The 14440-nt window shown below is 39.2% G+C and overlaps 1 long non-coding RNA gene across 1 annotated transcript in view; it reads left to right on the top strand.

The window, feature by feature from the left end:
- The window catches only part of LOC102241306, a 307752-nt gene that overhangs the window by 78325 nt on the left and 214987 nt on the right, over positions 1–14440 (top strand). Inside the window, exon 2 of the long non-coding RNA XR_314528.2 lies at positions 6153–6232. This is a non-coding gene — a long non-coding RNA (uncharacterized LOC102241306). The remainder of the gene's footprint in view (positions 1–6152; positions 6233–14440) is intronic.

Raw genomic sequence — 14440 nt, 5'->3', positions numbered from 1 at the left:
AGAAGCATTGATCAGACCATCAAACCTCAGAGGGAAGGCAGGGGAGGGTGGGGGGAAGAGGGAGAGATCAACCAAAGGGCTTGTATGCATGCATATAAGCTTAACCAATGGACACAGACACTAGGGGGTGAGGGCACGAGTGGGGGTATGGGGGGGGAAATGGAGGATAAGAACACATATGTAATACCTTAATCAATAAAGAATAAAAAATAGACTTCAACCAATCACACACCCTTAATAGTAACATCAGTGCTGTAAATTTTTCTGACTGGTACTCTTAATTTCTGTACTTTTTTTGGTCACAAATTGGTAACAGGCTGTTCAAGGTAAACATGGAGTGCCCAGACCTCAGATGAAGTAGCTCAGAGCTTTACCTGGAGACTTGATTAAAATGCCCATTCTGAGCACTGCAGTTAGCTCAAGCATCTTTATTTCTAAGAGGCTCCTGGATAATGCCAAGACTGATAGTCTGGAGCACATTTTGAGTTGCAAGGCTCTAGAATAGAGCCAACCAATGCAAATATCATGAGAGCCACAGTATAATTTAATTTTTTATATTAACTGTGTGAGATCTCAATTTGGATCAGCCAGATTTCAAGTGCTCAAAGCCACATGTGGTTAATGGCTATTGGCAATAAGCTCTAGGGTTTGAGCAGCATCAAGACTGGAGCCTGATTCTTTCCAGGAGAAATCAGAAGGCATGAGAAGGGCTGAAGATGTTACTGAGTGGCAGAGCGAGGCCAGAGGGCAACTGTGCCTGGACTTTGAGAACATGGCAGAAAGGGTGTGTTTTTTTTCCTGTGGGACACATGGATGCCGTGCAAGGTAGCACAAGTTATCTTGAGAGGACCACACGAAAGGGATGCTTGCTGGGGTGAAGGGATCCCAAGGACTTTCCAAGGGTAGGAGAGCAGGTTTTGCAAGAGATTAGCCAGAGAATGTTTCACAAGCATCAGGAAATGCTGTCTGTGTGAGCCCCTGATATTTTGAACATTCATCCTATGCAGGGGCATTTGACAGTATAGAAGGGTCCACAAACAGACCTGTGCTGGGAAGGAAATAAGATTTGAATTGGAGATTGAAGTTTTGATATTTGATTGGATTGGACATTTTAAATTTCTGAAAAGTTTTTCTAGTACCTGGAAGTAAGCAGAGAGTTGTGGAATTTGCCCAGGGATTTCACTGGTGGGAAGAAAACCTTATGTCAGGTTTGGGAAAGGTGTGGAGAGAAACTGGAATTTTGTTTGTCTCCTGGCATGACAATCTACTGGTCATAGTCTGTGTGAGCTCATGTTGCATGAACGATGGTCATTTGAATGATTTGTTCTTCACACCTTCTCTCATCAGCCTGCCACTGGCCGGAAACATGGCCAGGAATTTCAGAATTAATGTCTCCATGTTGTTAAATCATCTTGTGTTACTTCCTGTACATTTATCTTCTTTCCTATGTTTGTGACAGAAAGTTTCAAATTAAATAAGAGGGTAAGCAATAGTTTGGGAATTTCTCTTCTGAAAGGCTTAAGCTCAGAAGGTAGAAGCAATGGAATGAAACCAAGAGAAATTGGTTAACATGTTATTGGCTGCAAATAATAGAAACCCAGATGCCAAAGGTCTTAAATAACAATCACACTAATGTCCCTCATAGACAAGTAACTCCTAAGTAAGGTGGACCTCGGGGCTGGGTGATACTGTGCCTCAATGATATCAAGTTTCTTCTTTAAATATTTTCTCCACCCTGCTCTCCTTTTGTTTGTTTCGTCTTCAGATTGGTAGGAAGCAGGCTGGGTCAGTTTTAAACAGCACGTTTATGGGCAGTAACACCCAGGTAAAGAAGAAAGAGTCTTTACTTTTCTAGAATCCCCCCTAACTGCCTTTCCCCACATTTCCTTGTCCAGCATTGCATTACATTTTTATTCCCAAATCAATTTCTGGCTAAAAATATAGAATTAACCACAGTCCATTGAGGTTGACCTGGAGTTGAGGTTCATGCTTATAGAAGGAAAGGTGAATATTTAGACAAACTTAGATTCTACTGAAAAGGGAAGAACAGGGCACCAATATTGTTCATCAGAGAAGATATGGAGATTTTTAATCTTAGCGGAAATGTGCTTTCAGTGGATAGAGACCTGAGACACACTGTATGATGCAAATATGTGTCTGAGCCAAACTGGGCATCCAGAGCAGTTACTGAAACTGCTTTCTGGATGACATCACATCACATCACATTACAATTAAGACATATTATGAAAAGGCTTATGTATGGACCTCACTTAAAATTAAAAGGCCTCTCAAAAGAGACATGGTATTTCGCTGCAGGGCCTTTATAACGAAGTAGATCTCCCAGATGCCCAATTGAGTTAACTCTGCATTGAATAACTATGTCCACACTGGAGGCATCACACTGAAGTTTTAAAACGCCTTCCTCTGGTTGTGGGGACCCTTTGCTTCAGACGAGGATAAGAAAAGAAGGAATATGTTCTTATGAGTATAGTTGTTCTTCTGCCTTTGTTATAAATGGAACACTTCAAGAAATACTATCTTTCTAAGTGGGCATTACTCTAGTTATGCCCTGGAACAGAGATGATGTTTTTAAAAACTTGAAAAAATTCTAGAAGATTATTCAAACTTAACGCTTTTTAAAAGCATAGCTTTCCAGCACTAATCTATTACATTTTTTCTTGGAGCCATAATGTGTAGTTTTTGTTTTTCCAGTATAGTACTTGAGCAGAATAGTATGGGTTGGAAATTTTCATTCTATCATATCTATTATTCTGGAAAGCGATAGGAATATTTAATGCCAGACTAGCTCCTTCACGAATAATACTTGGGGGGAAATTTCACTCGTTTCACTGGCAGCTTATATTAATGCTCCTCACCTTGAATGCCAAATATAGAAGAAAAAGAAATCCCAGAAGAGAGAGACATTGTTTTCTTTCTTTCTTTTTTTTTTTAGAAGACATATTTTTGCCCCATAATTTTTCTTGGTTAGATGATTTTAAGTTCTCCTCTTCTCCATCTCTCTTGCTTGTTTACTCCAGGAATGCAAACTTGACCTTGACTTTAAGGTCAAAGCATTTTTAGACTGTGCAGTCAGCAGAGAATAGAAAAAAAAAATCAATGTGAAACATATTGGAGAAGAATGAGGGTAAGAGTAAAGTAGAAGTGCTGGGAACTCATGCAGGGATTGGAAGCAACGAGGTAATAAAGTAAGAATGCACTACCCTGAGATTTTTATGATTCCTTTCTCTTTTGCTTCCCTTTTCTTACATGGGCGTGGGTGAAAATTATGGTAATTTAAAGCCTAATGCATTTTCAAAGCATTTTCAGGGACTAAAAATTACTTTGTCATGTAAAAATGAGATGTGTTTCATCCTCCCTCTGCCCCCCGCCCTGAAATCCATTTTTTTCTTTCTCTTTGTCTGTTGAAGATGGGGAAATGACTAGTTCATACCTGATATGGCATACAAATTTAGGGGTGTTTCCTGAAGCTCAATGGCCAAATATTGCACTGAAAAATTTGAGGCCTTTTATCAGAATAGTAAATAAATCTAATTTTTAGTGAAAACACATTTTGATTTTATAAAGATAGATACCCCATGTAAATGCTGAATAGAATCACAGTGGAAATTTTGATAATAAAACTATCCATGTAGTCTAGTTTTTTCTAGAATTTAGCCACAGGCCTTGGAAAAAAAGGAAAAAAGTTCAATCAGTTGTAATTTATGACAAGGATTATCTTCTTTTTTCCTCTTCATTTATAATTGTAGTCAAGAACAAATTAGGCATAAGAAGAAACAATTCCCACTCTTTGTTGAGCTTAATGTTTACTATAACGTAGTACAGTATGATCAGAGAAAATTTCAGAATGATCAGTAAAAATGTTAACCTTTACATGTTAGATGTATGATATTCTCTACATATATGCAAATATAAAAGGACAAACAGGTTTTCAATCACACTGCCATATAGATATGAAGTTTGTCTGATTTTAAGTAATTATTAAGGCAAAACAGACTGTATTGTGCTATCTGGAAAATATAAAATGTTTTCTCAAGAAGAGATTAGTATTAAATATATGGCAACTTCTTGAAAAAATCTAAATTAAATATGTTACACTTGAGATAAAGAGAACTGCTCTATAACTCAGATTGCCAGACATATATGTTAGAGATGATTATGTCTAAAATACAGCCTTCATTATCTAACATTATTTCAAAGTTTATTACTTTTGTACTGACCTCACATACTTAAATTTTATAAATGCACAATAATTCATGGAGAATAGAGCACTGGGTAGGTTCATGGATAACCATGAGTGTCAGCTACTGGCAGAAATGGGTATTGATGGTTTTGCCTGTATCACAGCAGAAAGTAAAGAAAATGGAAACGTTTCCCCTCCACTTTTGGAAACATTTGAAATGATTCCCTGGAGAAGAAGAAATCTAAGTAGGGGGAGATACAGGTTGCCCCTTACTTTGATCAGTAGAGTAAGTTCAAAGGTTGTTTCTACTACATCTTATCTTACACCTACATCTCACATCAGATTTGACAGATTCCCTTAGAGGATAAAAAAATAAAAGACAGGGACTTCTAAGCGGAATCAATTATGTACACCTTAATTCATAGAAAATCAGCAGGGCAACAAGAAAGATTCTCTCCTTTAACATTGATTTCCCTCATATTTATTTTTTTCAGCCTGAACACTCCAGGCAAAAATTCACTTGGCCTCAACTAATTTGCAAATGCCATCATTCACTGCTATTTTGCTACCCATTTCTCAAATCTCAATTAAATGTGTTGACAGTTTCCCTGCTAGAAACACACAGAAAGGTCTTTCCCCAACCAGAGGTCTTCACTCATTTCCTGCTAGTGGACTTGGCAAGTGGAGTCAAAACATCCATTACCGAAGCTGAGCTTTAATTTAGAAGGTTATCACCAGAGTCAGCTAAATAATTATAAAATCCTTTACAAATGTAAACTGCCACCGAAATGTATAGTAGCAGCTGAGAATATATAGATCATGAGACCTATTTACAATGGATTTTTAAAAGAATGCATTTTAGATTCTTACTCATGGAAAGCTTGCATAACCTTTTGAAGAACCCCTAGGATGAACTGAAAATGTCTTCTCATTGCAAGTATTTTTTTCTATTAAAACCAAAAATAACAACAATAAAAATGACTCTGCAAGTCTTGGTGCTCTGGCTCAAATTCCACTTTCCCTGCAAAACTAATAGCAAGGAATGATAGGGGAGAGAGTTTTGACTAAAGAAATGCCAATTGGGGGGGGGAATGAAAATTTTGCTTTCCTTATTTCTTCTATACCAATAATTTAATATAAAAATATAGAATTCAGTGTAAGTATAATAAAATATGAAATTAGTGTGCATTACTTTGAGAGTATGGACTTTAACAAATCATAGAATGTTAGAAATATGCTTATATATAAAATGGGTACCCACTTTATGTTAACAGTTTTCAACAAATGTTAGCTACAAAGGATAAGGAACAAACTATCAGAAGTCTTTAACAGAGACTAACTGGTCAACCCTCCTCTTTATAGCTGATGAACTGAAGCCGAAGAGGTTGAAAGACTCGCCTTCTTCATACAGTGGGCAACTGGCAGCCAGGCTCAGGGACTTCCCTGCATCATCGCTGCCACAGAACCTTTTTGGGCCTGAGCATATTGCTTAATAACAAGAGTAACTCTACCTGCCCAGGGGTTATTGATGAAAGGTAATAGAGGTTGTACGAATTCCTTTAAAATTTTAATTCGTGGCACAGTGCCTTGCATGGGGCAGGCACTCTGTAAATGTCGGAGGAACAGAATTTGTCTAATAGCTGTGGTGAGGGCTGGCTCTGATTCACTCCTCAAAGCTCATTGTGCTCACCCCACCTCTTTAATCAGACTTCTGCAACCAGCACCTCTGACCTTTATTTCACGGTGGGAGAATTACCTGCACTACAGGAGCAGAGACAGGCAGCCTCCACCTGGTACCAGGATGGGGACAACCTTTTTCTTTTGTTCAGTAAGTAAGAAACACTCAGCGTGACCCTGGTGTAAACCTCCCTCTGCAGAATTTAGGAGCCAAGCTGTCTCTGCCAATCTAGCTGGCCCTGGCAACCTTCATTTTATCTGTTTTTCTTTCTAGGACAGAGCAATCAGTTGGAAGGTATTTCCCCTCCCTGGTTTCTTCCAGTCCAGAACAGAGCACTGGGGGCAGACCCAATGGTGAGTGATGCCGAGGCCTGCTGGCCCTATAGCCTGCATGGCTTCCTGCTTGGCCTGTGTGCGTTGTTTTGGTGGACTGACTTCCACGGACATAGAGAAAAAGTGGGAAAGGGCAACTAGCTCTAAAAATGAGGAAGAAGGAAAAGAAAATGCTAAAAACCCAGTTACTCCTGCAAAGTTTATGGGTCTTTGTTTTGGCTGACCTTACAGATGGGTTGTATTGTTTGTTGACTTGAAAAAAAAATGCTGCCATGGCTTTCTGTATCCAGTAAGTACATTACTGTGTTCAGTTAATTGAATTTACACATTTTTGCTAAATGAGATTTTAAAAAGGGAATATTTTTAAAGAGCATGGAGTGGGGAGAGGTGGTATGATTTCTTCCAGTTCTACCTGCTCTCTGCCAGTCACACACTTCTCCCGTTGTCTCTTTCTTCTCCCCATCCTCCTTCTTCAAATAACCACTATGCTCCCAGCACCAGCCACCACAGGATGTCCCTGGTACCTGTTTGGAGAGAGAAGGGGAAGAAGAAGCAAAGGACAGGGAAAGACAGCATCACAGGTTGCTTTGGGAGAGTGATCAGTGTTGGACGAGTTAATCCTCCATATGTCTGCAGGAATGGCAGCCTTGCCTTTCCTCCAACTAGCCCCCAACTTTGGCATCATGGTTTATCAGTCAGTACTCATGAGCTCCTAAAACAAGAGGTCAATGCATTGTGGGTCAGTGAGTGAATAACACACAGAGATGCTTCATTCATGGAACTGTATGGCCACTGAAGTTACATGAGTTGTATGATCAAGGTTAAATCTCTTGAGTCTCTGAACCTCAGTTCCTCATCTATTAGGGATAATGCAGGCTCTGTTTCCTTCACAATGTTCTAAGAAAGAAGTGAAATATGGTTTGTGAAACCATAAAGCATGATGACAGTCAAGGATATATAGTAACTTGTAATTTTATTTATTTTATCATACAGAAAAATTTATAAACTGAATGTTCTTAGGTTTCTCTTTCAACAGGTACAGGTGATTTCACGTTTAGAGTTGAACTTGAATTTTGTAGTGGATAGAGACATAGTTTGCTGGCCATAAGCCCCACTCACTCAAATAGGTATGTCATTCTCTGCAAAGTCTACACCAGATATACTGGTTCCTCATGTGCCCTCACAGATCCAGTCCAGGGCTCCCCTTACTCCAGATCCCTGCTGCTCTGCCCATCAGCTGCTGCCCATCTGAAGATGAGATCTTGCCCAGCAGTCTAGACCTAGAGCCCCCTGTGCCCATTTTCCATAGGTGGTGGTCTTCTGGAAAGTGAGAAGGGAAGAGCTTCCTGGCTTTGGCATTCTACTATGTTAAAGGGGCACCTCTGTAGTGAACGGGGGGATGGTGTAGCTCACACATGGCACTAGGGGTGTCACAGGCTGCACTAGAACTGGCCACTGTGCCTGGATCCCCTCCCACTCACTCTCAGTCCCATGGCTGAGGCAGGCTGGTCATGCCTGTCTTGTTCCTCTCAGAACACTTTCCCCCGGAGATTCTTCAAAGTCCTGCTGGCACTATGACTCCCTATGGCTCCCCACCAACTCAGTCCTCTAAGCATTTCTGCATGAGTTTGGTCCCCATTTAGAAATATGCTTTGAAAGTTTTCAGGAAATTCTTTATTCCCTATGTAAATTGCCAGATGTCTATAGCTTAATGGACAGGAGTTTCTTCTAAAGCTAAAAGCCAGATATATCTGGATCTTGGTTCCAGGCGAATTGGAACTGTCTTTCCTACCTCAACCACACTTATTATTATGAAACCTCCTCTGTATGGCATCAGAATGAGCCCTTTATTGCTAAACAAAATGATAGACCTCTTTCAACTAATGCTCTAGAGAAATATATACTGCCTTTTATTTATCTAAGATCCATATACCTAGGAGTCACTTTATATTTAAGGTAATGAAGGTTTAAAACCGGCAGTATGTGAGAGCTTAATACTCCTTCATGTTACCGAGGAAGTAAAAAACGGCCAGATTTCTTGTTAATTAATGATGAAGAAGTTGGTTCCTTATGAAATAGAATATATGGGGTTTCAAGCAAATTTTTGTTTTTGGCAGAGCTCTTATTTTCACGTGTCTTCTAGCATATGAGTTCAGCAACACATAAACACTTCTCACCATTTATCTTAAAACTGTAAGTAGTTCATTCACTTGATCATATCCATGCTATTCAGTGTTAGCACTCTATAAGGTGGTAAACAGAGACTATCCATTAGAAACTTAAAATCTATACCCAGAGAATAATTTATGAATCCAGTCACTCAGCCAGCATATATTCATTGAGTGTTTATTATGTGCTAGGTGCTGGAGTGACACAAAAATGAGCAAGATGTAGATTCTGCCTTGAGGGATAGCAGGTGATTTCCTCAGTGTGCTATATTAGTGGTATCATAACATCCAGGACTCAGCCAGGAGTTATACTGATCATAAATCGATAACCTCATTTCAAGGCTCAAACACAAAGATGGCAAATAAAGCCCAAGCCTGCCCCAGGCAGTATTGACTGAAGCAACACATGACTTATAATAGCAGCAGGCAATGAATAATTTTGCTACCAAGAATAAAGGAAAACTCTTTTCTCAATCCCTTTCATTTAAATAACGTTTGGATTTATTTAAAAAATCCACAAAGTTTATATTAATGCACCATCATAAATGCTTTGTCTGGTTGAGAGGGGCAAAGACTGGGAGATGTCATCTTGAGGAACAGAGTGGATTATTTGGGGGCAAATTGTCTTCACTTGCAGTATGACTGATCATCTGGTTTGCCTTTTCCCCCTTATTATTTGTGATGGTTTCTGGACAATACTGGAAGCTAATATTTCAGTGCTACCTTACTGGTCTTTTAAGAATGTGGAAGACCCAGAATAGGTGAGGCAGCCAGCAAAATCCTTAAGCACATGTTGGGCAAGTTACTGAACCCCAGAGTGCCTCAGTTTCCTCATCAATAATAATAGTATGGGATGATAATAATAGTGTCATCTCTTAGGGTTGTTGTGAGGATTAAATGAGGATGACACATTCTTAATACAATGCTAGCTCATGGTAACTGCTGTGCTAGCCATTATTGAATCCCAGTTTTAAAAGTACAAAGATAATCTCAAAGACAATTATTATCTACTTTCTCATCCTACCTTTCCCCCTGTAAAGCCACTAGCTAAGTTATAAGTGTGCAGTAATAAGATCAGATGATTTCATGAGAAGTGAAATATATTTCTTAAGCATAATCCAAATTATGAGTAATCTATAATGTAAACTAAAATTGTTATTTAGTAATAACAATTTAAGGATATTTATTAACAGTAAATCAGGGAATGATATTTAATCAAGAATCAATTTTAATCCAGGAAATATTAGATTTGATATTTATATTTATTTCATGTATGCATCTGTTTATTTATGTTCATGAATATCTGTTTGGCCTGAAAGTAATTGAAGACAGCTTACAAAGATGCACATTATTTAGCAAGGTAATACCAAATTGAAATTATTAGGAGAAATTAGATAAAGTGAAAATAAATATAGGAAAAGAAGACAGACTTTTGTATATGAAATTGTACCTTGAAGTCCCATGAACTTGCTGTGAGTGCTTCGCCATGTTGGATCTCGGGTGTCTAGGGGACAATTTTAAGAGAAGAAATGGAAGCAATAATACAACTTGTTAAAATCATTATGTAAAACAAACTAGTTGCTCAGGAAAGGGATAAACATTGCTGACACTTTGATAAGAGTAATTTCTTTCATGTTGCTCAGCTTTAATAGTCATCAGAAACTTGGAATATGGTCCTTAATAGATTCATACAGTAGCTGTTTACTTAGCCCCGACCCCATAGAAATTACTGTGCCACATGCTACAGAGAACAGAGACATGTAAAACTCTCTTTTCTCTCAAAGAATATGTATCCAATAGAGATTAAAAGAAATACATTAATAAACTAACTTCAAGGTAGGTAATAACGAAAGGTACACGTGCGGTGTTAAAAGAAGCAATTTAAGTCTCATAGCAATCTATGGACCACCCCAGGAGAAAATATTGTTAACAAGTATGTTCTTTGTAGTTTCTAATATTTTAACTCTGCTAATTTTAAATAATGGGTTTTAAATGCTTAAGATTGTCAAATGTGGATTTCAAAACCACAAGAATATAGTAGAATGCATTGCCAACTCAGATCTATTAAAGGTAATTAGGGGGCAGAATTGGCATAGATACTAGGAACCTATCCCCTGACTCTGTATATATAGCTTAGAACATGAACTTATAAATTTAGTGTCAAGCCTCACATTAGTCCTTCATCTCATATTGTCAAAAATTGCTTCTGGAGTTTTCAGAGAGAGAGAGTGAACACATAGCAAAAATTCAGTCTTTTCCTAAACGTATGGGCATTCATTCTATACATCTATTCAACAGTATTTGACATTTCTTATAATATAAGAGCAGTAGTGGGCATAGAAATACAACAAAAGTGAAATGTGTCTCTTTTCCTGAAGAAAAACAACTCATTGTTTTGGTGGGGAGACAGATGTATAAACAAATAAGAATAGCAACAGGACAAGTGCCAATAGACATATATAAGAAAAGACAAGCTTAGCCTAGTGATGGAGAGGAAAAAGCCACACTAAAGCTGCCATTTAAGTTTCTCCTTGAAAGATGAGCCTTTTGCCAAGTGGAGATTGTATGATATGGATGAAATTTATCCCTGGTAGAGAAAATGCTCTCAGAGCACCTCTAGACCAATCAATTTAATATTTCCTAAGTACCTATCAAGGATTCAGCATGGGGTTAGGTGGGGTGGTAATTATGAAGAAATAGAAAACTTGCTATTAGTCTTCAGAATGTCTACTTGTAATAAGTAGATTAAAGTTTCCACACACGTTTAACATAATTAAGAGGTCATGACTGTAGGCCCTAAATGGTGTGTTTCAACATAAAACCTGAGGATTAAAGAAGGACATGATTATGCAATTTAGAGGGACCAGGGCCAGCCTCCCAGCTGGGGAGAGGCCCAATCTGTTTTTTGGAAACCAGGATGGGGTGTGGATAGTGGGGGAGAGACTGGTTCAACAGCCCAGCCACTAAGCATTCATTGGGTGCCCAACCATGTGTCAGGTTCATGAGTAAGGAAGCAGCATCAGGCTCAGGAGAAAACTGGGCTAGACCAGTGATTTGGGGAATGAGAGATCATGTGGAAAGAGTATAGAGGGAATCAGATAGGGCAAGAACGCTGCAGCTGGATTAAAGAGTGTTCTGAAAGGCAGTGGCTTTTATACTTGGAATTTATGAAAATGGGGAGTCACTAAAGGTGGCTGAGTATGGGAGGAAGCTGATGAAAGTAGTACATAAAGAAAATTAATTTTGCACATGAAATGTAATACTGAAAGGGATTGTAGAGATCCCTTCACTCACCGGCCCTCCAGATTCCCTTCCCCTGCCATCTTTCAACAGAAGAATAAATTAAGGCCTAAAGAGGTATGTGACTTGCTTAAGCCGAAATATAGTAATCTTGTCTCCATTTCAGTCTCCTTCTCTCTGTCCAGCAGTGTGTGAGCTCTACAGGCTGCATGGCTGGGCAGTAAAGGACAGAGGAGCCTGAATGAGCCCAGCATCTCTGCCTGGGACCACCCAGGCTGAAGGTGGGAGGGAAGGCGGTGGGAAGTAGGGTTTAGCTCAGCCCACATTGCAGCCATGGAATCAGAATGTTGGAGCTTACAGAAGACCTAAACCTCATCTAGTCTGATCCTATTGCTTCACAGAGAGGAGAAAGTTGAGGGCCTAGTGGGAAAGGTGACAATCCAAAGGCAGAAACAAGGCCTGACTAAGCCCAGCTATCTGCCCTGCATGAGGTTCCCTGGCTCTTTCAGATCCCGTGCTCATGTTGATGCACTCTGTTCTCTGTCCCCAGCTAGTGACCTGTGTCTATGCCATAACCCTTGGTCCCTCTGTCAAAGAAAGAAAGATATTGTTATCTGGAACCAGGATCCTTAAGCTTTTGATTAACTTGGTACTTCTCTCACTCCCAGGTGTGTGTGTGTGTGGGGGGGGAGGGGGTAAACTGGGGGAAGAAAGTTAAACAAGGCATGTAGAAGATAGCTCCAGAATGGGTTTGCATCTCCATCTTCCAAAGAGCCACAGTTCTTTCCATTCTTATCTCCTTTCCCCTTCAGCTGGAGACCAGTGTGTCTACAGGAAAGGGTAGGGAATAATAGAAGGAGAGGAGCAGTACTAGACTTTGGGACATAGATTGCGTGAAAAATGCAGACCAGTGAGAAAATGAAAAGGCCCTTCTTCATGCCCTTACATTCAGCTCGGTGTTCCCTCGGAACCTGACTGTGTGTGTGTGTGTGTGTGTGTGTGTGTGTGTGTGTGTGTGTAGGGGGGCAGGAGTGAGGATCATTCGCATCTCCTCTCTTGCCCTCTGGAAGCCATGCTGTTTCCAGGAGAGGTAGGGGAGGGACTAGCTAATATTGGGGCTGCTGGGGAAGATACTTTCCAAATGGCACTGCCTGAGAGGACTGGAGCAGTGTCATCAAAGTCCTGCTTAGACCTTCAGAGGGAAGGGGAAGTTTCTGCCCAGAGTGCAAGTGACAGCCAGTGTCAGAGATGACTGAATGAGGAGGGTCAGAAAATAGAAGATGTTTAAGAAATTCAAACACAACAGTGTTTGCAAAAAAGCATTAAAAGGCAACTGGGAACAGGTATTTTTATTTGATAATTTATAAAGTAAACAGGCCCCTATATTAATAAAATTTTTTGGGTAGCCTCTCCACTGCCCTCTGACTGTGGCTTGAATAATAAATGGACTTTCACCTTTCAGCCTTAAGGGATCAAATGAGACTTTGAAAATAACTTGCCTCTAAATAACTAAGAGTAAGCCATATAAAATATTTTTTAGTATAAATAATGTGTGGTATAAAAAATTAAATTACCATGCTCTAACTTTGGTTGTCCTTATAAATAAATTTTGCACAGTGTAAAATTCCAGAATGCATTCTTAAAGTCATTCAACTATTTACATGCTACTATACATTTATTATTAATGCACACAACATTTTTTTCTCATTTAAGGGTATAGGTGTGTGTTTATAATAAAGAGAATGAATATCTCTGAATTTCATTCACATAGCTGCAAGTATTTTTTCATTCATTTAAACTGAGTTGGGATTTATCTATACGGCTTATGTGATTATATTTGTGGAAGGCTAAGTAGCAGAAACATTATAACATAGACAATGGTATTAACATATTCAGATGTGCAACTCAGCCCTTACTGCTTTACACATGTAATTAGGTTGTTTCCATGGTAATGATCTAATTATGGGCTTCTCCTTGGCCTCCTGTAATCACATTTGCTGCATTTTGGCAGAGATGTTTTCCTTATTTAGTTGAACTGCAACACTTGACAAGATGTTCTCTCTTAAGATGAATAATGATTTTCCTTGGGAGAGAAAAAGAAAAAAAATGAAACAACACCATCCAAGGTGATTTGAGAAGGATTATAGACATTTGACTAATCATGCCAGTATTAAAATATCTATTACCCTTGAAAGCATGATCTATTTTTATCTTTTGTGTGTCATTACTGAAAGGACTCATAGGAGGTTCTCATTTAAAAAATCATGCATGCTATTTAAATATATTATTTTCATGGGGCCCAAGATCCTGAAGGAAATGTTAGGTCAAGAAAGAGAAAGCTCTGGAGACGTTGGCAGAAAGAGAACTGGAGACTGTATTCAGTGAGAATATTATATTGTGATTGACAAGGCTATTCATGAAAAGGTATTTGATTATTGTTGCCATGGCAATAGGAAACACCTGAAAAAATCAATTATGGCTTATTTAGGCAGGGATCCAAATACAATTCTTTATGTACATGTGGAGGAAGACAGGAGATGTAAATACTTGTGGGAAAGACAGATTTATTGTCATGTGGCCTTATCAGAAAAAATGTGCAATAAGAATAAAAGTTTAATTCTTTTATATGTATAAAATGTCACTGTGCTATAAAGCATTTTATAAGAAAACTAGAGGCCCAATGCACAAAATTCATGCACTGGGTGGGGCCCCTAGGCCTGGGGTCCCCAGCAATCAGGGCCGATCAGGGCCAGGCCAGAGAGGAGGTGACAGTTGCCGAGGTGACAGTTGCCGGGCTGATCAGGGCCTGCCAGCGGGGGAG

Source organism: Myotis brandtii, unplaced genomic scaffold, assembly GCF_000412655.1.
Source record: "Myotis brandtii unplaced genomic scaffold, ASM41265v1 scaffold751, whole genome shotgun sequence".
NCBI lineage: Eukaryota > Metazoa > Chordata > Mammalia > Chiroptera > Vespertilionidae > Myotis > Myotis brandtii.
This window is presented reverse-complemented; position numbering and strand designations above follow the sequence as displayed.